This window comes from Scyliorhinus torazame, chromosome 4, assembly GCF_047496885.1.
Source record: "Scyliorhinus torazame isolate Kashiwa2021f chromosome 4, sScyTor2.1, whole genome shotgun sequence".
Classification (NCBI taxonomy): Eukaryota; Metazoa; Chordata; class Chondrichthyes; order Carcharhiniformes; family Scyliorhinidae; genus Scyliorhinus; species Scyliorhinus torazame.
In genome coordinates, this window is record NC_092710.1 from 283,424,643 (window position 1) to 283,449,795 (window position 25,153).

Below are 25,153 nucleotides of genomic sequence, written 5' to 3' on the forward strand. Positions count from 1 at the left end.
CAGCAGGATTTAGATTGTCTGGAGACTTGGGCGGAGAGATGGCAGATGGAGTTTAATCCGGACAAATGTGAGGTAATGCATTTTGGAAGGTCTAATGCAGGTAGGGAATATACAGTGAATGGTAGAACCCTCAAGAGTATTGAAAGTCAAAGAGATCTAGGAGTACAGGTCCATAGGTCATTGAAAGGGGCAACACAGGTGGAGAAGGTAGTCAAGAAGGCATACGGCATGCTTGCCTTCATTGGCCGGGGCATTGAGTATAAGAATTGGCAAGTCATGTTGCAGCTGTATAGAACCTTAGTTAGGCCACACTTGGAGTATAGTGTTCAATTCTGGTCGCCACACTACCAGAAGGATGTGGAGGCTTTAGAGAGGGTGCAGAAGAGATTTACCAGAATGTTGCCTGGTATGGAAGGCATTAGCTATGAGGAGCAGTTGAATAAACTCGGTTTGTTCTCACTGGAACGAAGGAGGTTGAGGGGAGACCTGATAGAGGTTTCCAAAATTATGAGGGGCATAGACAGAGTGGATAGTCAGAGGCTTTTCCCCAGGGTAGAGGGGTCAATTACTAGGGGGCATAGGTTTAAGGTGAGAGGGGCAAGGTTTAGAGTAGATGTACGAGGCAAGTTTTTTACGCAGAGGGTAGTGGGTGCCTAGAACTCTCTACCGGAGGAGGTAGTGGAAGCAGGGACGATAGGGACATTTAAGGGGCATCTTGACAAATATATGAATAGGATGGGAATAGAGGGATACGGACCCAGGAAGTGTAGAAGATTGTAGTTTAGTCGGGCAGCATGGACGGCACGGGCTTGGAGGGCCGAAGGGCCTGTTCCTGTGCTGTACATTTCTTTGTTCTTTGTTGTTCTTTGAGTCCTTATCAAATGTCCTTTCTGCCACCGTAATACTGTCCTTGAATAACAATACCACACCTCGCCTTCTTTTACCACCTTCCCTGAGCTTACTGAAACATCAAAACGCCGGAACCTGCAACAACCATTCCTGTCCCTGCTCTATCCTTCCATGTCTCCAAAATGGCCACAACATCAAAGTCCCAGGTACCAACCCATGCTGCAAATTCATCCACCTTATTCCGGATGCTCCTGGCGTTGAAGTAGACACACTTCTAACCACCTTCCTGCCTGCTGGTACACTCCTGCGATCTTGAAACCTTACTCATGACCTCATTACTCTCAACCTCCTGTACACTGGAGCTACAATCCAGGGGCGGGATTCTCCCCTACCCGGCGGGGTGAGGGGTTCCGGCGTAATGGAGTGGCGGGAACCACTCCGGCGTCGGGCCACCCCAAAGGTGCGGAAGTCTGGCCCTACTCCGCACGAAAGTCTCCGCACCTTTAGGAGCCAAGCCTTCACCTTGAGGGGCGAGTCCCGCGCCGGAGTGGTTTGCGCTCCACCAGCTGGCGAGAAAGGCCTTTGGTGCCATGCCAGCTGGGGCCGAAAGGTCTTCACCGGGCGACGTGGATCGGCGCATGCACGGGAGCGTCAGCGGCTGCTGACGTAACCCCCGCGCATGCGCAGGGGAGGGGGTCTCTTCCGCCTCTGCCATAGTGAAGACCATGGCGAAGGCGGAGGAAAAAGAGTGCCCCCACGGCACAGGCCCTCCAGCGGCTCGGTGGGCCCGATCGCGGGCCAGGCCACCGTGGAGGCACCCCCCGGGGGCAGATCGCCCCGCGCACCCCCCCCACCCCCCAGGACCCCGGAGCCTGCCCGCGCCGCCTTGTCCCACCGTTCAAAAGGTGGTTAAATCCACGCTGGCGGGACAGGCATTCCAGCAGCGGGACTTCGGCCCATCGCAGGCCGGAGAATCGGCGGGGGTGGGCACGCCGACCGGCACGGTGCGTTTCCATCCCCCGCCGACCGGCGTGGCACGATTCCCACCCCCGCCGAATCTCTGGTGGCGGAGACTTCAGGGGAAGGCGGGGGCGGGATTCACGCCAGCCCCCAGCGATTCTCCAACCCGGCGTGGGGTCGGAGAATCCCGCCTATGGTTCCCATCCCCCTGCTGAATTAGTTTAAACCCTCCCGAAGAGCATTAGCAAATTTCCCCCCCAGAATATTGGTACCCCTCTGGTTCAGGTGTAGACCATCCCGTTTGTAGAGGTCCCACCTACCCCAGAATGAGCCCAATTATCCAGGTATCTGAATCATTCCCTCCTGCACCATCCCTGTAGCCACGTGTTCAACTGTTCTCTCTCACTATTCCTCGTCTCGCTAGCACGTGGCACGGTAACAACCCAGAGATAATAACTCTGCTTGTTCTAGTTCTAAGATTCCACCCTAGCTCCCTTTTCCTACCTATGTCGCTGGTGCCTATGTGGACCACGACTTGGGGCTGCTCCCCCTCCCCCTCAAGGATCCCGAAAACACAATCCGAGACATCGCGGACCCTGGCACCTGGGAGCCAACACACCAACCGCGAGTCTCTCTCGTTCCCACAGAATCTCCTATCTGTACCCCTAACTATGGAGTACCCAATGACTAATGCTCTACTCCTCTCCCCCCTTCCCTTCTGAGCAACAGGGACAGAGTCTGTGCCAGAGACCTGTATCCCTTGGTTTACCCCTGGTAAGCCCACCCCCCCCACAAGTATCCAAAGCAGTATACTTGTTACTAAGGGGAACGACCACAGGGGATCCCTGTACTGACTGCTTCCTCCCAGCCCCTCTCACCATCACCCATCTATCTTCATTCTTCGGAGTAACTACATTCCTGAAGTTTCTATCAATGACCACCTCTGTCTTTCTATACTTATGTGAAGAGAAAACGTTTGTGAAGTATAATGCTTCAATCAAAAATCCTTGCAATCAAAAACAGGAGAATTTGTAATGGGCAACAAATAAATGTTTTGGTTCTGTCTTCACAAAGGAGGATGCAAATAACATACCAGAAATGTTGGGGAACACAGAGTTTAGTGAGAAGGAGGAACTGAAGGAAATCACTATTATTAGAGAAATGGTGTTGGGCAAATGATGGGATTGAAGGCCACTAATTTACATCCAAAAGTACTTAAGGAAGTGGCCCAAGAAATAATGGATGTATTGGTAGCTATCTTCTAAGATTCTATTGACCCTGAAGCAGTTCCTACAGACTGGAGGATAGTTAATGCATTATTTAAAACGTGAGGTAGAGAGAAAACAGGGAATTATAGACCACTCAGTCTGATGTCAGCAGTGGGGAAAATCCTTGTGTCCGTTATCAAAGATTTGATAGCAGACCACTTGGAAAACAGTGGTAGAATTGTACAGAGTCAGCATGGATTTACAAAAGGGAACTCATGCTTGAAAAATCTACTGAAATTTTCGAGGCTGGAACTGGTAATGTGGGCGGCACGGTAGCACAGTAGTTAGCACTGTTGCTTCGCAGCTCCAGGGTCCCGGGTTCGAGTTCCACTTGGGTCACTGTCTGTGTGGAGTCTGCACGTTCTCCCCGTAACTGCTTGGATTTCCTCCGGGTGCTCTGGTTTCCGCCCCAAAATCCCCAAATGTGTGCTTGTTCGGTGAATTGGACATTCTGAATTCTCTCCGAACAGGCGCCGGAGTGTGGTGACGAGGAGACTTTCATAGTAACTTCATTGCAGTGTTAACGTAGGCTTACTTGTGACAATAATAACGGTTATTATTAGTAGAGCTGATGATGGGCAGTCAGTAGATGTGGTTTATTTGGACTTTCAGAAGGCTTTCGATAAAGTCCCACATAAGAGATTAGCATTAATATTAAAGCCTATAAGACTGGGGTGATGTATTGAAGTGGATACAAAACTGGTAGGTAGGCAGAGGAGGAATAAAGGGGTCTTTTTCCTAATGGCATCAGTGAAGTGTCGGGTACCTCAAAGATCAGTGCTAGGACCCCGGCTTTTCACAATATATATCAATGATTTAGATGAGGGAACAAAATGTCATATCTCCAAATTTTCAAGTGACACAAAGCTGTGTGGGAGGGTGAGCTGTGAGGAGGATGCAAAGTTCCTTCAGTATGATTTGGCAAGTTGAGTGAGTGGCAAAAGCGTCGCAGATGCAGTATAATGTGGATAAATGTGAGATTATGCACTTTGGTAGTAAAAACAGGAAAGCAGATTAGTATCTGACTGCCGATAAATTGAGAGAGGGGAGTGTTCAATGAGACCTGGGTGTCCTCATACACTAGTCACTGAAGGTAATCATGCAGGTGTAGCAGGCGGTAAAGAAGGCAAATTACATGTTGGCCTTCATAGTGAGAAGATTTGAATACAGGAGCAGGGATGTCTTGCTGCAATTGTACAGGGTTTTGGTCAGGTCACTCCTGGAATATTGTGTGCTGTTTTGGTCTCTGAGGAAGGATATTCTTGTAATAGATGAAGTACAGCAAAGTTTACCAGACTGACTCCTGGGATGGTGGGACTGATGTAAAGGAGAGATTGAGCCGGTTAGGATTATATTTGCTGGCGTTCAGAAGAATAAGGCGGGATTGCATAGAAACCTATACAATTCTAACAGGCCTAGATGAGATAGATGTAGGAAGGATGTTCCCAATGGTGGGAGTATCCAGAACCAGGGATCATATTCTAAGGATACGGAGTACATTTTTAGGACTGAGATGAGAAGAAATGTCTTCATCCGGAGAATTGTGAGCCTGTGGAATTTGCTACCACAAGAAGAAATTGAAACCAAAACTTTGTATGATTTCAAGATGGAATTACATATGGTTCTTGGGGCCAAATGGATCGAAGGATTTGGGGGGAAAGCAGAAACAGGTTATTGAGTTTGATGATCAGCTATGATCATATTGAATTGCGGAACAGGCTCGGAAGGTCGAATGGCCTACTCCTGCTCTTATTTTCTATGTTTCTATGTCCCAAGAATGGTTGGAAACTTCACTTTGTGGCTGTAGGCACCCGGAACACCTCAGGCTCCTTCTGCTCTTGGTTCTCCTCTAGTTCCTCCTCCTCCTCTAAAAATGCAGACCAGTTAGCACCTTCTTACCTCTTCTTACTCTTCTGCTGTCCTCCCCAGTGTTGTCATTCCTGGCAGCCTGCTACTGCATTCTGAGGGGCACTCCCAGATCTATCGGGGTGCTTAAATCACATCTGCCGCATCCTATTGGCTTACTCAATGTCAATTCTTGCATTCATGGGACTTCTATTGTACCTTTCCTGGGGCTGCCTGAGCTGCTTATGTGTGCCATCAGCCGTGATCTGAGAGCAGTTTCCGAAGAAACATTCGCTGATGCTATTTGGAGGTGTGAGTATCTGTGGGAGACCTGGCTGTGCAGTATCTTGCACAGACATGCATAATGATCTTTTGGTATAATGCAGCTGAATATTGATAGATTGGAATTTCTCTCAGTTGGAGAAAGCTGCTGCATGATCTGAGGGTGCCTTGTGTCATGATATTCAGATAAACATCATGGTGCAAACATACAGCACACTGATGGACAGATCAACGGACCAATCAATACACACACAACATCACAGCCAATCACAAGCAAGAACATACACACTATAAAACGGGGAACACGACACTTCCCGCTCATTCCAGCAGGAGACAGCTCAGGGCACAGAGCTCACAGCAAGCCACTCAGACATCCACCATGTGCTGAGTGCCTCTCCAAGATAGCGTTAGGGCTGGGTCCACAGGTTAGAGGGTAATGAACAAACCACAGCAACCAGTTTACAAATGTTAATATTGTTAGTAATAAAACTGAGTTGTACCATCCGCAACCGTGTTGGTTCGTCTATGTAGTAGAGCACCAAACACGACACCTTGATTGCCAACGTGTACAACCTATAACTTTCATGAGTCGAGGGGAGGCCAGCCAATGTAGCAAATCCATGGACGCTCTCATTCTCCCTGGCCTCACCAGTGGCATTATGCACATTAAGTGCTGGATTTGCTAACATGGCTTTGGTGACCTGAGAGCTGCACTTGCAAGCAGGAGATTGTGGAATTCTGCAAACACTTCCCTGGTATTCTCTGGAAGGAGCCAGAGGCAAAGAAATTAAATGCTGCGCTGACTTTAACAGCCACAGGCAATGGTTTCACGGTAACTTTGTTGCAGTGATAATGTAAGTCTACTTGTGACACTAATAAAGATTTTTTATTTTGTGTAGCCACTTGGTTCACTGGGCAGGAAGTCGTCTTCCAGATCTCCATCCATCTCCACTTGACAGGAAAGAGTGAGATATAAGTGCTCAGTCATGTTCCGAAAGCTGATTTTCCGCCTGCATACTTCCTGCTGTGAATATTGCCTCCTGTGAGCTGCTGCTCTGTTCCCCTTCACCTCTGTCCTTTGGAGCAACAGATATTGATTGATAGATTGATTGATTAATTGATTGTCACATGTATCGAAGTACAGTGAAAAGTATTTTTTTGCGGCCAAGGGAAAGTACACAGTATGTACATAGTATACAAAAAGAATAATTGACAGAGTACATTGACAAATAGTATATTGACATATAGTGATTCCTTACAGTGCGGAACAAGGGCCAAACAAAGTAAATACATGAGCAAGAGCAGCATAGGGTGTCGTGAATAGAGTTCTTACAGGGAACAGATCAGTCCGAGGGAGAGTTGTTGAGGAGTCGAGTAGCTATGAGGAAGAAGCTGTTCTTATGTCTGGATGTGCAGGACATCAGACTTCTGTATCTTCTGCCTGATGGAAGGGTCTGGAAGAGGGCAAAGCCTGGGTGGGAGGGGTGGTCTGACAATACTGTCTGCCTTCCTGAGGCAGTGGGAGGTGCAGAAAGAATCAATGGAAGGGTGGAAAACTTGTGTGATGCGTTGGGCTGAGTTCACCACACTCTGCAATTTCTTACGATCTTGGACCGAGCAGTTGCCATACCAGGCTGTGATGCCTGTGCAGTATCTTGCACAGACATGCATAATGATCTTTTGGTATAATGCAGCTGAATATTGATAGATTGGAATTTCTCTCAGTTGGAAAAAGCTGCTGCATGATCTGAGGGTGCCTTGATTGCTAACGTATCAACCTATAACTTCATGAGCCTGGGGGAGACCAGCCAATGTAGCAAATCCATGGACGCTCTCATTCTCCCTGGCCTCACCAGTGGCATTGTGCATATTAAGTGCTGGATTTGCTAACATGGCTTTGGTGACCTGAGAGCTGCACTTGCAAGCAGGAGATTGTGGGATTCTGCAAACACTTCCCTGTCATTCCCTGCCTTGGATGCTCTCTATGGCACATCTGTAGACGTTTGTGAGAGTCGATGCACACATGCCAAATTTCTATAGCTTCCGTAGGAAGTAGAGACGTTGTTGGGCTTTCTTGACTGTTACAACAACGTGAGTGGACCAGGACAGACTGTTGATGATGGTGACCCCCAGGAAACTAAAGCTATCGACCATCTCCACTTCGGAGCCATTATGTAGATGGGATGTGTGTCGTACTATGCTTCCTGAAGCCGATGATCAGTTCCTTGGCCTTGCTGACATTTAGAGAGAGGTTGTTTTCGGTACACCATGCAACCAAGTGATCCAGCTCTCTTTTGTAGTCTGATTCATCGTTGTTTGAGGTACAACCCACCACAGTTGTATCATCCGCAAACTTATATATCGAATTGGAGTTAAGGTAGCTGAGGAGAAGGCTTCTTAGCTCATTCTGACACCGGTGCTGCTCCTCTTGTTCCATTTCAGAGTTCCAAGGCAGAGCAAGTGTACATCATTGGCATTGCTGCCATGAAGGTTAACAGCTGGGGAGTGCAGATCAAAGGCAAGAAGCTCCAAGGTCGGAGGAATGACCTCCGAAGTACTGGATATCGCCTCCAAAGCAATGAAAGCACATTCTCCATAAGACCATAAGACACTTGGGCAGAATTAGGTCACTCGGCCCATCGAGATTGCTCCACCATTCAATCATGGCTCATATTTTTCTCATCCCCATTCTCCTGCCTTCTCCCCATAACCCCTGATCCCCTTATTAATCAAGAACCAATCTATCTCTGTCTTAAAGACACTCAGTAATTTGGCCTCCAAAGCCTTCTGCGACAAAGAGTTCCACAGATTCACCACCCTCTGGCTGAAGAAATTTCCCCTCAGGATAGGTCCTCTATGCACTTAGACAAGAATGATTCTGTTGTGTCTAGATATTTAAAGGTCCTCTTGCCTGTCCAGAGCACAGCCCTGTCAATTCCCACAATCTTCCAGTTCTGTTCAATCTGGTCAATTCCAGATTGCTCAGGAAACCTGGGCTGGATTCTTTAGTCAGCGGCACCGAAGATTTCAACCCCTCCAAAGCAGCGTACTCATACTGTACACCGCGCCACGTATCGATGGCCTCAGGACATTGCCTGAGGCCCACCCCGCCGATGCTCCACCCCCGATCGGCCGAGTTCCCAACGGGGTGGGTCTCTCATGGTCTCATCCCGCCGGCAACTCAGCGTGGCGGCTGCGGACTCAGTCCAGCGCCGCAGTCGGGGGATGGCCGATCCACGGTCAGGGGGGACATTATTCGGGGCTGGGGGCACTGTGGGGGGGGTGGCCCAGGGCTCGAGAGTCGGCCAAAGGGGGGGGGCACTATTTCACGGGCGGGCTCCGCGAATGGTCTCTGCCGTGTTGCACGGCGCAGCCGCTGCAGGCCACGGACCCGGCAATTCTCCGGGGTGCTTCGGCAGTTCGAGCAGGGTGCTCTACGCTGCCGGCATGCCAGCCCCCAGCAAAACGGGGAATCAGTGGCCGTTTTGTACCAGTCTTTCCAGCGTAAAGCGCCACCGTAAAGCGCTACCATTCCCATGTCGGTGTGGGGACATACCCCAGATTCGGAGCATCCAGCCCCCTGTGTTGTCACTTTTCAAGACAGGTGGCCGGGATTCTCCCCTACCCGACGGGGCGGGGGGTTCCGGCGTAATGGAGTGGCGGGAACCACTCCGGCGTCGGGCCGCCCCAAAGGTGCGGAACTCTCCACACCTTTAGGGGCAAAGCCCTCACCTTGAGGGGCTAGGCCCGCGCCGGAGTGATTTCCGCCCCTCCGGCTGGCAGGAAAGGCCTTTGGCGCCACGCCAGCCGGCGCCGAAAGGACTTCGCCGGGCGTCGCATGCGCGGGAACATCCCCCGCGCATGCTCAGTGGAGGGGGTCTCTTCCGCCTCCGCCATAGTGGAGACCATGGCGAAGGCGGAAGAAAAAGAGTGCCCCCACGGCACAGGCCCGCCTGCCGATCGGTGGGTCCCGATCGCAGGCCAGGCCACCGTGGGGGCACCCCCGGGGCCAGATCGCCCCGCGCCCCCCCAGGATTCCGGAACCCGCCCGCGCCATCTGCTCCCGCCGGTAAGGTAGGTGGTTCAATCCACGCCGGCTGGCGAGGGTTGACAGCGGCGGGACTTTGGCCATCGCGGGCCGGAGAATTGCCGGGGGGAGCCCGCTGACCGGCGCGGCGCGATTCCCGCCCCCGCCGATTCTCTGGTGGCGGAGAATTCGGGACACGGCGGGGGCCAGATTCACGCCAGCCCCCGGCGATTCTCCGACCCGGCGGGGGTTCGGAGAATCACTCCCAGGATCCAGGGTTAAAACCACAGTTACTGAGTGTTTAACATAGGTAAACATCAGACCTGCATCTCACAGGGGTTTCCCCACACCCTAATTGTTTTCGACTTAGTTAAGTTGCCGAAGTTGCTGTGTTCCTGACAGCTTCCTGGCACACCCAGTAGTTTCTGGTATTTCAACCTCCTGCCCACATTGAACCCCGCCGACCCTGGCGGGTTGAAATTCAGCCCCAAAATGCTGAATTTTGTTTTCGCAAGATTGGCCAGTATTAATAACCATGTTTTATCAGGCACTAAAAATGGCTGCAATAATTTTTACTGTCTACACACATTTCTGAACTGTGATTGATGTTGCTTTTTAATAAGTTTTTCCTGACTCTAAGTACTCCTCCTGCAGCCTCTGACACTATTATGAAATTAATTGTCAAGGACAGTGACCCAAGCTATTCAAAATCATTGCAAGAACAAGCTGTAGTTTATGATTTTTAAATTGGGTCATTTTGAAAGCAATGGTTATTCCTCACCCATCCTCAGCCTCTCCAGCTCCAGCTGGGAATTGCACTCCTGGTAGAGGTTGACTCAACCTATTACCCGCAGACTGATTATAAGTAACAACAGCAAAGGGCTGGTGCAAAGTGTTAGATAAGCAGTTGACTCGGAGGAAGTGCAGTCAAACTGAGAATGGGTGAAGGTTGCACTCCGTCGTAGATGGCAATTAAAATTATTTTAATATATATATTTTTTGAGCAGAATTATAGTAGCCAAACCACATTTCAATGTATGGTTTGAATATATTGAAAATCATGCAACTTTTATTAAAGCATCTCATTTTAAAAAAAGAGTTCTTTGTTTGCTGTCTTGTTTTTTCTTGTCTCTTGCCAGAATTTCTGTGTTTTACCCTCAAAATGTCATCCACAAATTGCGTCCAATGGATAAGTAGCATATCTTCCAGCAGAAATGCTGGTGGTGCTTTCCATCACTCGCTCCCCATCTTCCACTATTATGTGCAATTGCTTCATTTGTGGAAACTGATACATCAGAGCATTTGTGTTCTTCAGCGATCTGCTACACCCAATCAAGAATTTAAGCAGATCCCCGTAACAGCCTCCCCGAACAGGCGCCGGAATGTGGCGACTAGGGGCTTTTCACAGTAACTTCATTTGAAGCCTACTTGTGACAATAAGCGATTTTCATTCATTTCATTTCAGATCAGTAGGTGGCTCATCCATGCTGGAGGATGCAGCAGATTCTTTGACTCTCAATGAGAATCAATAGACATGTTAATTCAATCTCAGCTAAGGGAAGAATCAGAATTTTGCTTTACAGCTGACACTTGACCGAAACCAGCCTTGGCTAAACTTCACAGTCATCGAGCTAGCGAATGGGGTTGAGAGTGTGCATGTTCCTTGCCACAAGCTTGCTCAACCATGATGCTGAATGTGGCAACCATTTCAGTCTGACAATTTGCACGATCCACCTTTTTTGAGGAACAAAACTGTGCTTTTGGGAGGGACAAAGACTAGATTGACTCGGAAGAGTAAAAGACGAGGTTCAAAGGAATTGCCAGGGGACTGGGCAGCTTACTGACGTGAGATCTCATCTTGCAATTGGAAGCTGTCATATATTTGCGCAACCTTTCACTGGCAAATTATCCGAAGCTGTCATATTTGCACAATCTCTTCGTGTCAATTTATCCTTTAAATTTATGCATAGTCAAAAGCACCCATCTGGTTACATATCAGAGTGTAATCCATGGATTTTCCTCCAACTGATATGCTGATCTCCAAAGAGGGAAAGGATTTTGTCTAGAACAGCATGCATCCGAGATCAGCCTCGTCCATGTTTAGGTGATCCTGGAATGTTCAGTGAAGATGTCAAGAAGTGGATACTTCTTGTTCTGGATTTCAATGGTGATAGCAACCACAGTGGCACTCTCACCATCCTTAATACCTTCACGGGGTGTATGGTGAGAGTCAGAATCCGAAAGCCTTCCAGTTGACCTTTCCCAAATGACTGACTGAAAATCTTAATGGTCTCCTTCAACACACATCCACTGGCAGCACGGTAGCATTGTGGATAGCACAATTGCTTCACAGCTCCAGGGTCCCAGGTTCGATTCCGGCTTGGGCCACTGTCTGTGCGGAGTCCTCCGGGTGCTCCGCTTTCCTCCCACAGTCCAAAGATGTGCGGGTTAGGTGGATTGGTCATGATAAATTGCCCTTAGTGTCCAAAATTGCCCTTAGTGGTGGGTGGGGTTACTGGGTTATGGGGATAGGGTGGAGGTGCTGAACTTGGGTAGGGTGCTCTTTCCAAGAGCCGGTGCAGACTCGATGGGCCGAATGGCCTCCTTCTGCACTGTAAATTCTATGATAATCTATGACTGGCATATGCACCTTGTAAATTCATTAAAGCTACTGGCACCGCAGCTTACTCATGTCATTAATTTGAAGCCACATGCAAGCATTTAACCTCCAGGCTATGTTCATTTTACAGATATGCTGAAAAGCACTTCACATTTCACTGTTGCCTGACTAGCCGATTTACAATAGTTAAAGACTTTGACTAACTGTTTTTTAAGTACAACTCTTTTTAGGACTTTCACCCTATCAAACAAGTTCAATACACCCCACAATTTATTTGGATTTCGATGTGCCGGAAGGTGATTTGCTTGGATTCAGATATACTTTGTTCAGATGAGTTGTATTAAACTCCTGGAAATGTTATATAGTGGAGACTACAGGGAATGTCGTGTTCACCTTTTTCATCATTAGTGCATCATTGCCGCAGTATACATTATTGACAGGGTACAGTCGCAATTTACCATGATCATGGCACCTTCCTTCCCCAAAACAGAGGAATTGCTCACCTACAAAGGACCAAGACCCATCCAGTTCACTGTTTGCCATGTTGGTAATGATGCATTAGATTGAAAACGGAGCTGTTTTGCTACAGCAATCAATGTCAGTTATAACAAACTGCAGCAGAGCCAGGTATGAAGCTTGGAAAAGTTTAGGGGTGGAGAACTGAGGAGTACAGCTCCAAAGTGTCCTCTTTTCACCACATGGGTTACACTTACCACATATGAATTCTTCAATTACTAGAACTGAAGATCAAAATATTTGCTTTCTGAACTAAATCAAATTTGCACAGAATCAGGGCTAGATCTTCCTGGGCTCCATATTCTCTGACCCCTCCCCCCACATCCCCATCTGGGGACGAGGTCCTGCCTTAGACAGCTACCAGCTAATCAGATTGATCAGAGGCTCTGTATCCCAAGAAACGCCGTGTGCGAGCAGTGGCCACTGCTGGGACTACAGGCAATCCCCGAAGACCAGGAAGCTATGGAGTCAGACTGCCAGGTAATTCTGGAGTATCGACGGAGGCCTGCTGAGCAGATCTCAGCGAGGGTGAGGAGAATTGGGACTCTGGGTTTGAGAGGCTGGTGGGTGGGGGGGGGTGTTAAACAAAGGGGATAATGACCTTGCGGGTGTGTCTCCAATGGATACAGGGGAGCCTCAGAGTAAAAGGCACCTCCACCATACCCTCGATAGACATCAGCCTATGAAGTCAGAGCTGCCTGGCTATCCACTTGGTGTGAGTCTACCCTTTGCTGCCGATGGTGGAAGTATGGGGCACGAGTTGTGTATGCGAGAATGGGGAGTTGAGTCATCGGCCTTCTTCCCATTAGCAGTTCACAAGGTACTCAACCATGAATATTATAATATGATTGCTGTGTATGGGATTCAAGAAGGATTAGATAGTGGAGACTACAACAAGTTAAAACATCTTGCCGAGACCACTTACGTACTACCAAGTTACCACCAACACGTCACCTGTTCCACCAGAGGCTCAAACATCCCGGACCACTGCTACACAAATATCAAACATGCCTACCGCTCTATCGCCCACCCACAGTTTGGCAAATCTGCCACAAGGCTGTGCTCCTGCTCCCGGCTTATAAGCAAAAACTGAAGCGGGAGAATCCGTCAAAGAAAGTCGTGCATTGTTGGTCTGAGGAATCGGATGCTTGGAGTCAGTGGACTGGTCAGTATTTAAAAACTCTGCGACCAGCCTGAATGAGTACACCACTACAGTAACTGACTTCATTAGTAAGTGTGTAGAAGACTGTGTGCCAAAGAAACAAATCCGCATGTTTCCCAACCGGAAACCCTGGATGAACAGGGATATCCACTGCTTGCTGAAGTCTAGGTCTGAGGCGTTCAAGTCAGGCGACCCTGACCTATACAAGAAAGCCAGATATGATCGAACGAAATCCATCAAAGATGCAAAAAGACAGTACCGGACCAAGCTCGAGTCCCAGGCTAGCCACACGGACCACCGCCGACTATGGCAAGGTCTGCAAGACATAACGGGCTACAAGATAAAGGCATGTAAAATCACCAGCTCTAATGCACCACTCCCTGATGAGCTCAAGGCATTCTATGCACACTTTGAACAAGAGGTCAGCGAGAGCAAGCCCTCCACCCCAGAAACCTTGGATGAACTTGTATCTGAGATCTCCATTGCAGACGTCAGAGCAGCCTTCTCGAAGGTCAACCCACGGAAAGCCACTGGCCCGGATGGGGTACCCGGACGAGCACTCAGGTCTTGCGCGGATCAGCATCCTGGCGGGGGTATTCGCAGACATCTTCAACCTCTCTTTACAACAATCTGAGGTCCCTATCTGCTTCAAGAAGACGACTATCATCCCGGTACCAAAAAAAAGCCAAGCAGCGTGCCTTAATGACTATCGTCCAAAGTGGCTTCGATATTCATCATCATAAAGTGCTTCGAAAGGTTAGTCATGGCACGAATCAACTCTGGCCTCCCGGATTGCCTTCATCCATTACAGTTCGCCTACCGCTGCAACAGGTCCACAGCAGACGCCATCTCCATGGCCCAGCACTCTACCCTGGAACACCTAGATAACATGTCAGGCTCCTATTTATCGACTACAGCTCAGCCTTCAACACCATTATTCCTATGAAACTCATCTCCAAACTCCGTGGATTTGGCCTCGGCTCCTCCCTCTGCGACTTTCGAACCCACAGGCCACAATCAATAAAGATAGGCAACAACACCTCCTCCACGATCATCCTCAACACCGGTGCCCCACAAGGCTGTGTCCTCAGCCCTCTACTATACTCCTTATATAACTATGACTGGTGGCCAAATTCCCCTCCAACTCAATTTTCAAATTTGCTGATGACACCACAGTATTGGGTCGGATTTCAAACAATGACGAGACAGAGTACAGGAATGAGATAGAGAATCTGGTGAGCTGGTGCAACGACAATAATCTCTCCCTCAATGTCAACACAACGAAGGAGAATGTCATCGAATTCAGGAAGCTTAGTGGAGAACATGCTCCTGTCTACATCAATGGGAACGAACCATGTTGCAGCTGTATAGAACCTTAGTTAGCTCATGTTGCAGCTGTATAGAACCTTAGTGAGGCCACACTTGGAGTATAGTGTTCAATTCTGGTCGCCACACTACCAGAAGGATGTGGAGGCTTTAGAGAGGGTGCAGAAGACATTTACCAGAATGTTGCCTGGTATGGAGGGCATTGGCTATGAGGAGCGGTTGAATAAACTTGGTTTGTTCTCACTGGAACGATGGAGGTTTAGGGGCGACCTGTCTACAAGATTATGAGGGGCATAGACAGAGTGGATAGTCAGAGGCTTTTCCCCAGGGTAGAGGGGTCAATTACTAGGGGGCATAGGTTTAAGGTGAGAGAGGCAAGGGGCGAAATTCTCCGGTATCGGCGCGATGTCCGCCGACCGGCGCCAAAAACGGCGCAAATCAGTCGGGCATCGCGCCGCCCCAAAAGTGCGGAATCCTCCGCACCTTGGGGGCCCAGCCCTAACCTTGAGGGTCTAGGCCCGCGCCAGACTGACTTCCGCCCCGCCAGCTGGTGCGGAAATGACATTGCCGGGCGGCGCATGTGCGGGAGCGTTAGCGGCCGCTCACGGCACACCGCGCATGCGCAGTGGAGGGAGTCTCTTCCGCCTCCGCCATGGTGGAGACCGTGGCGAAGGCGGAAGGAAAAGAGTGCCCCCACGGCACAGGCCCGCCCGCGGATCGGTGGGCCCCGATCGCGGGCCAGGCCACCGTGGGGGCGCCCCCCGGGGCCAGATTACCCCGTGCCCCCCCCCAGGACACTGGAGCCCGCCCGCGCCACCTTGTCCCGCCGGTAAGAGAGGTGGTTTAATCCACGCCGGTGGGACAGGCATCCTAGCAGTGGGACTTCGGTCCATCCGGGCCGCAGAATCGCGGGGGGGGGCCCGCCAACCGGCGCGGCGCGATTCCCGCCCCGCTGAATATCCGGTGCCAGAGAATTCGGCAACCGGCGGGGGCGGGATTCACGCCAGCCCCCACCGATTCTCCGACCCAGCGGGGGGCCGGAGTATCTCGCCAAAGGTTTAGAGTAGATGTACGAGGCAAGTTTTTTACACAGAGGGTAGAGGGTGCCTGGAACTCGCTACCGGAGGAGGTGGTGGAAGCAGGGACGATAGTGACATTTAAGGGGCATCTTGACAAATACATGAATAGGATGGGAATAGAGGGATACGGACCCAGGAAGTGTAGAAGATTGTAGTTTAGTCGGGCAGCATGGTCGGCACGGGCTTGGAGGGCCGAAGAGCCTGTTCCTGTGCTGTACATTTCTTTGTTCTTTGTTCTTTGTTCTTTGTTGCGTCGAGAACTTCAAGATTTTAGATGTCCAGATCACCAACAACAAGCAGAAGGATGTGAAGACGTAATAGACGATGCTGAAAATATTTTCAAGAATGGTTCCAGGGTGAGGGACGTCAGTGACTTGGGTAAATTGGAGCAACTTGGGTTGTTATCCTTGGAGAAGGCTGAGAGAGATTTGATGGAAGTCTTCAAACGGTGAGGATAACGGAGGCGCAAACAGGCAGAGTACATGCGGAGAAACTTTTCTCATTGCCGAAAGGTCATGAACCAGAGTACACCAAATTAAAGCAAAAAAACAATCAAGATCAACATGAGGAAAAACATTTTTTACACAGTGAGGATTTGTTGGGTTTTGGCACTCAAACCATCCCTGATCACCAGCTTGTTGGGTCTGTCACACCTTGTTTCAAAATGGCGTCAACTTCCTTCTTTACCTTTGTCAAGATTGGATCAGGAATATTGCTGGGTGTAAACATACACACTGGCTTCGTTTCAGGATGTAGAGTGAGATGGTACACAGCCATTAGATTTCCTAGTCCTGTGAACAGTTTTGCAAATTAAGCTCTGAAGCTTTTCCGCCGATCCTCTCAACTTTCCAATTTCTCGACTCTGCGAATGAGATGTTGGTTGGTGTCGTGTTGGGTGCGCTGCTACATAGACGAACCAACACGGTTGTGGATGGTACAACTCAGTTTTATTACTAACAATAACAATATCTGTAAACTGGTTACTGTGGTTCGTTCATTACCCTCTAACCTGTGGACCTAGCCCTAAAACTATCTTGGAGAAGCACTCAGCACATGGTAAATGTCTGAGTGGCTTGCTGTGAGCTCTGTGCCCTGAGCTGTCTCCTGCTGGAAGCACAAAGGGACTTGGGAGTCCTTGTTCACGATTCTCTTAAGGTTCAGTTGGCGGTTAGGGAGGCAAATGCAATGTTAGCATTCATGTCATGAGGGCTAGAATACAAAACCAGGGATGTACTTCTGAGGCTGTATAAGGCTCTGGTCAGACCCTATTTGGAGTATTGTGAGCAGTTTTAGGCCCCGTACCTAAGGAAGGATGTGCTGGCCTTGGAAAGGGTCCAGAGGAGGTTCACAAGAATGATCCCTGGAATGAAGTACTTGTGATATGGGGAACGTTTGAGGACTCTGGGTCTGTACTCGTTGGAATTTAGAAGGATGAGAGGGGATCTTATTGAAACTTACAGGATATTGCGAGGCCTGGATAGAGTGGACGTGGAGAGGATGTTTCCACTTTAAGGAAAAACTGGAACCAGAGGACACAATCTCAGACTAAAGGGACGATCCTTTAAAACAGAGATGAGGAGGACTTTCTTCAGCTAGGGGGTGTGAATCTGTGGAATTCTTTTCCGCAGTAGGCGGTGGAGGCCAATTCACTGAGTGTCTTTAAGACAGAGATGGATGGGTTCTTGATTAATAAGGGATCAGAGGTTATGGGGAGAAGGCAGGAGAACGGGGATGAGAAAATATCAGCCATGATTGGATGGCAGAGCAGACTCGTTGGGCCGAGTGGCCTAATTCTGATCCTATGTCTTATGGTCTTATGCCTACTCCCCTCACAAATTCTCCCTCATATGGACCCCCAGCACTGTCACAATTTCTCCCTCCCTCCATAATGCAACTTGGCCCTCACACGCTCTGCATGTTTGCAAACCAACTCCTTCACACAATGCCCTCCTGCCACATCCTCAGACTCTCTCCCCCGCCCTCCCCTCCCCACACACACACAGTCACCCCCCACACTCTCTTTTCCTCACAATCTCATTCAGCTCACTAGCCTGGGGCCTTCAAGACAGCCTGCTTCAGCCATCATCACCGCCGCGCCTCTCCCTCGCCCCAGGGTACCATTGCATGCCTGATATTGGCCTGGGTATGCTCCTCTGCTTGTCAGATCCTCCTGGCATGATTCGGGGTGTCGTGCCTCATGCGCCTGTTGATACCTTGAGTCTGGTAGTGCTGATACCCGGCACTAACCTGCTCGCCCTCTCAGGTCCTCGTGGCTTGATTCGCAAACCTGAGCAACCTCTATTTCACCTCTCACCATGGCCTTGCGCATGCACCTCAAGTTAACAATTTGTTACCAGCTTTTAGTCTCACTAATCAGAGTCTGGTTTTGCGCTGAATTTGAAGCTGATCGGCTTAAAATTAACCTATCAGAAAATTGAGAGTAATCAGCCTCCGATTGGATTCCCAATGCACGAGCCCAGCATGGGCCCCCCATTGGTCGGGGCCCTGTGTCCAGGCGCAGTGTGTTTCATTGTAAATCCGCCTCTGCTCATTAGATCACTTTGGTGACTTGCTGGATTGGATGTGTTATCACTGGAATTGTCTCCAATCATGGTGCCAGCAGTTGGCAACACAGCTTTGGGATTGGTTTCACTGTGACCCTAACAGAGGAGCAGTAACTAATAAGATATGAACATAGGAATAGGATTAGGACATTCCACACATTGAACCTGCTCCATAATTCAAATGCATTGTGGTTAATTTGTATTTCAATATCCGTTGGTATTCCTGCCTAACAAAAAGCTATCAATCTCCATTTTGAAAATGTTAATTGATGTTTATGGTGGAGAATATTCCAGGTTTACATTATCCCCTTCTGGATCCTCATTTCACCCCTTATTCTAATCTTGATTTCATCATTGGGATTTTATTCGAGAAATGTAAATGTCACCACAGACCCAGAGAAACAGAGGCTTCTCTCCCCTTTGAGAATTCACTGGTGGTGATTTAACCTGAGGGTCACCACACCTCAGGTGAGGGGCAAGGTTGAAAAACTAGGGTACGGAAAGTCAACTCACGCTGTTGACGTCACTCCACCAACAGCGAGGGTGACCTTCCAAAGGGTCAAGACACATGTAGCCTTCATTTAATCCATGTGCCACAACTAATATGCAGTGGGTTCAGAGATAATGTGGTGTCAATTGGCTCATTAGTGAACTTACCTGACGCTGCCAGTCAGGAATCCTGCATCATTCACTTCCACTCTCTTAATTGGGGGAGACTGACACAGGGGATTAATTGGGATCACCACTATGGTTCCTGCACAACAAGCTCAATTAAACACAGTCCCTTGTCTCTTTGTTCTGGTTTAATCAGCTGAAATCATCCCTCCATGCCTGCCATATCAACTCCTTTAGTAATCTTAAAGGCCTCAATCAGCTCACCCCATAATCTTATATACTGGGGTGATTACAAGTCTAATCTATCTGACGTTCCTCATTGATGCATGATCAATTACACAAAGATGAGAGTTGGAGGCAATCGAGGCTTTATTACACTAAGATGTGTGGCCTCCTACAGCAGCTGCCAAAATGGCTGCTGTACGAGGAGCACACATATTTATACTCCGCCTATTGGGCGGAGCCAGCAGGCAGGGAACTACCTCTGTACCTGTAGTACAGGTCCTTACCGTAAAGCACCTACACCGACATCCTCGATATACAATATATACATCAGTGATGACTACCACATTCACCCCCTGTTAAAATTGAGTCAGGCGGGGGTGGTGGAGAACTATATACAGGTAGACGTTCTAAAGTACAGAGAGATAAAAAATTGAGTCCAGCGGGGTGGAGGGGAAAATTATATACAGACTGATGATATTTTAAAAGTCCAGGTCATGTTACAGATTCAGTCGGTCCGGAGCCTTGATCTGCTGTTGGGAGCACCGCAGTGCTGGCGGCGATTCCGGTGTCGGTCTGGTCTTCGGTGGCTTCGGGAGCACGTTGAAGTCCTCTTCATCCCCAGGTGTGGGCATGGGGAGGACGGATTGTCCTGGGGCGGGGGTTGCGGCTGGGTGCGCCGGGAAGGGGGGGTGGCGCCGGGCCGGGGTGGGGTTGGAACCAGCTGGTGCCAGGTCCCTGAGGGAGATTGTACCTTGGCAGCCTTCGAGGGCTACGGGTTGGCGTGGAGTAGCTGTACCCTCTCAACCAACGGGTCCGCCTTGTGGAGTCGTATGTGTTTACGGAGGAGTCCGGGTCCTGGAGCTGCGAACCAAGTTGGGAGCGACACCCCAGAGGTGGACTTTCTAGGGAAGGCAAAGAGACGTTCATGGGGTCGCAGTGCACAGGAGCGACCGAATGGAGTGCAGGGCATCTGGGAGGGCCTCCTGCCAGCGGGAGGCCGGGATATTTCTGGACCGTCGGGCCAGCTGGACGCTCTCCAGGCCGTCCCATTCTCCCTCTCCACCTGCCCGTTTCCTCGGGGGTTGTAGCTGGTTGTCCTGCTCGAGGCGATACCTCTGTTGAGCAGGAACTGACGCAGCTCATCGCTGATGAATGAGGATCCCCTGTCGCTGTGGATGTAGGCGGGGAAGCCGAACAGAGCAAAGATGGTGTTGAGGACTTTGATGACGGTGTCAGACGTCATGTAGGGGCATGGGATGGCGATGGGTAATCTGGAATATTCATCGACCACACTGAGGAAGTACGTGTTACGGTCGGTGGAGGGGAGGGGCCCTTTGAAGTCCACGCTGAGGCGTTCAAAGGGACGGGAGGCCTTCACCAGGCGCGCACTGGCCGGTAGAAGTGCGGGTTGCACTCTGTGCAGACCTGGCAGTCTCTGGTGATTGTCCTGACTTCCTCGACGGAGTAGGGCAGATTGCGGGCCTTAATGAAATGGTAAAAACATGGGACCCCCGGGTGACAGAGATTGTCGTGCAGAGTCCGGAGTTGGTCCACCTGTGCGCTGGCACATGTACCTCGGGATAGGGCATCGGGGGGCTCGTTGAGCTTACCGGGGCGATACAACACCTCGTAGTTGTGGGTGGAGAGCTCGATCCTCCACCTCAAGATTTTATCGTTTTTGATCTTACCCCGCTGTGTGTTATTGAACATAAAGGCGACCGACCGTCGGTCAGTGAGGAGAGTGAATCTCCTGCCGGCCAGGTAATGCCTCCAATGCCGCACAGCTTCAACGATGGCTTGGGCCTCTTTCTTGAAGGAGGAATGCCGAACTTCGGAGGCATGTAGAGTTCGTGAAAAAAATGGCACAGGTTGCCTACCTGGTTGAGGGTGGCGGCTAGAGTGACGCCTGATGCATCGCTCTCGGCTTGGAATGGTAATGTCTTGTCGACCGCGTGCATTGTGGCCTTGGCAATGTCGGCCTTGATACGGTTGAAGGCCTGGTGAGCCTTGGCTGTTAAGGGAAAAAGAGTGGATTGAATGAGTGGGCGGGCCTTATCCGCATAGTTTGGGACCCACTGGGCGTAATAAGAAAAGAACCCCAGGCAACGTTTGAGGGCGTTGGGGCAGTGGGGGAGGGGAAGTTCCATGAGGGGGTGCATGCGGTCAGGATCGGGCTCCAGAACTCTGTTCTGGACCACATAGCCGAGGATGGCTAAGCGGTTTGTGCTGAACACGCGCTTCTCCTTGTTAGGTTAGGTTGAGGAGAGTGGCGGTGTGGAGAAATTTGGCAAGGTTCGAGTCATGGTCCTGCTGATCGTGGCCGCAGATGGTGACATTGTCCAGGTATGGGAAAGTGGCCTGCAGCCCGTACCGGTCAACCATTCGGTCTATTTCCCGTTGGAAAACCAAACCCGTTGGTGACGCCAAAGGGAACCCTAAGAAAGTGGTAAAGGCGGCCATATGCCTCGAAAGCAGTGTATGGGCAGTCCAGTGGATGGGGAGCTGGTGGTAGGTGGATTTCAGGTCCACAGTTGAGAAGAACCCGGTACTGTGCAATCTGATTGACCATATCAGATATGCGTGGGAGTGGGTACGCGTCGAGCTGCGTGTACCTATTGATGGTCTGGCTGTAGTCCCGATATATGCTTTGAAACGGGCTAGCCAATGTTCAAAGTCCTTTTTGGCGTTGTCTGATTGCGGATGCAGCTGCAGGCGATCCGGCTTGATGCGGAGCTTCATCTTCTGAAAACTTAGTGCAATAAATTGATGCACGATCAATTACACAAAGACAAGAGTTGGATGCAATCGAGGCTTTATTACACTGAGATGTTTGCCTCCTACAGCAGCTGGCGAAATGGCTGCTGTACGAGAAGCACACATATTTATACTCCGCCGACTGGGCGGAGCCAGCAGGCAGGGAACTACCCTCGTACCTGTAGTACAGGGGCCTTACCGTAAAGCACCTACACCGACATCCTCTCTATACAATATATGCATCAGTGATGAGTACCACACTCATAATTTATACCTACAACTCAAAGACTGCAGTTGTTCAAGAAGGCAACAGAGCACCACTTTCTGAAGGGCAACTAGGGATGGACAACAAATGCTGGTCTAACCCGTAAATGAATTTTTAAAAAATTAACCATTTCAGCCCCAGAATCGTTGCACCATGATTGTACTTTGTCCCAGAGGTGAATTGCAGAGTTTCATTTCAAAATTAGAACAGGCTGAAATAATTCCTCTATCTCAGTTTTTCCAACTGAGATCACATTTGAGATATCAAACACCAGCTACGTTTGCAATACAATGAAAGTTATTGGAGGAGTTAAGACCAGAATCCGCCGTTACAAACAATTTCAACCACAGATAATTGCCGTCAAAAATAAAGTCTCAAATCCAAAGATCTGATTCATATTCTCTTACATTTTTATGTAAAGCAGCGGTGGCTAAAAGACATCTTAAAATTCTGGTTGAAAAGTCTCTCAGGTGATCATGCATGTTGGTTAAGAGCTTGGTATATTCAGAAACTAAGCTAAAACCTTGCAGAATCAAACCTCATTAGTGCTAAATCCAGATAAGCCCATATCTAGTTCACAAAGATACGCTACGCTTGAGTGAAAATTTCAGTAAAGCACAAAAATGAATATTAAAGGCCAATCTGCAATATTTATATTTCAGTTCATTTAATGACATACAGCATTGTAATTTACATTACAAATACAAAGTTCTGATAAGACAAAATTTGTTTCAAGAACTTGTTAGCGAATTAAAAGTGGTTGACGTCTGCAGGAACCAAGAATTTTCAATGTGCAAAACAATGGAAGCAAATTGTTGTGGAATCTTAAATTCTTGACTCAGTGTGGAGCAGGTTTGTGGCTTGTTAATGATGTTCAAGGGTCTGTCTGTTGGGCCATTGGAATTCTATTGTCAGACTGAATATGCATTTACAAGCTGGCACATCCCCACCCTTCACCGTGACCTCATATGGAAGCATGAGCTGGCCACAAGACCACAAGAGAAATACAAATGAGGAAGCTCAGCAATCCATCTTAGAATCATAGAATTGCTACAGTGCAGAAGGAGGTCGTGTGTACAAGATGCACTACAGTAACTCACCAAGGTTCCTTCGACAGCACCTTCCAAACCCATGACCACGACCATCTAGAACAACAAGAGCAGCAGATACCTGGGAACCCGCATGTCCCCTCCCTTTCCGACCCCTGGTCCCTCATTCCCATCCCCACCCAAGCTGTTTCCCCCTAATGCTTTGCCCTCTGTACCGCACCCCTGGCCCCGTTGGTGCCTGGCACCGAGGGGGGGAATGGGGGGAGGGGGAAGAAGCCTCTAATCCTGTCAGCCATCTGGTGACTGGTGCTATTCATGCCAGCGGGATGCTCTGCAACCCCTGTCCTGCGCCCTCCTGCAGGGTCCACTTGGGTGGGCCGTGTGCTACCCCGCCAGCAGGGTGATGTCAGGTTGTGGGGGGGTCGCAGTGACAGACATGTACGTAGGCAGGGCCCACAGGTAGAGCTCAGCCAGGGCACTGGGCACCTGTTGGGATCATAGTTGCCGTGTGCTGTGTGTCGTTTCTTGTGCCACACCGGCTATATCTACTTGTCTAGGGGCAGGATGATTGGGTTAGGGGTGCAGTGGGCAGCCAGAACTCGGTGACAGCCGGGGTCCTGTGGGGTGGGCAAACTGATGGTGTCACTGTTGGGATATCTGCCCTCCAAGGGTCAGTGTGCCAGGGAGGGTGTTGATGCCCATGGTGTATGTGCCCAAAGGTCAAGGCATGCTCTGCGGCTAACCTGCTGCCCCTGCAGTGGGGCAACACCTCGGATGGATGCACTGGGGTATGCCAACACCTGATGGGCCAAGGGCTGTGCTGGTTCACACCCATTCCGTTGATGGGTCGGCTGCTGTCAGGACACCCATATGGCCGGTGACACTCTGCCCATTTGTGGACCAAAGTGGGCAGTCAGTGGGGTGTGCAACCAGATGGCTGCCTTGCAGGCTGCGGCAATGGCAGTGCATGCCTTGACACTCCAGTCCCGGGGGGATATTCAAACCCCACGGCCCAACTCCTGGTTACCCCCTGCCATTCCCTCAGCCCGAGCAGAAGCTTCCCAGCCAGCGGCACAACTGGCAGCCCACCGTTGTGCCTTTGGTAACTTGGCTTACCTCCTCTCTCTCCCTCATTGGCCATGGCTCCTGTTTCTCAAATTTAAATACCGCAAGTGAACTGTGCCATCGTCACTTCTGCCTGGTGGAAGCAGAGCATCGCGGGAGGCTGGGGAATACCGATTCAGGCCGTTAATGCGAATGGCCATTACTGCACAAATTGCATGCCCATAGCAGCGCACGGCGTGGACAGCATTCACGCCGCTATCAAGGTGCTGGAGCACGGTATTTCATTGGGCAACTGCCGCTGACCTCGATTTTCAGCTGATTTTCAGCACGATTATCTGCGCGATAGCAATCCCGATGTCACTGGACGGAGAATCCCGTCTTAACAGTTCAAATGGCATTTTTGAAAAAAATGCTGCATGTGAATCCAGCAGGTGAAATTGTCATTTAATATTTGACACCAACACACATGTGTAACGCAACCACAAACAGTTTCACTTCCGTTCCACAGTGCACTTTTTATTACATTCTCAAATATCTTCATGGCTCTGCCTTTTGCGTGAATAATGGACAAGTGGCTTCATTTGAAGGACCAGAGTTATTATAATTCTGCTGTAAATCACTGCATTTGAAATGGAGCTGTGAAAATTGAACGTTTTATGCCCCTATTGCGAAAGAATGGCAA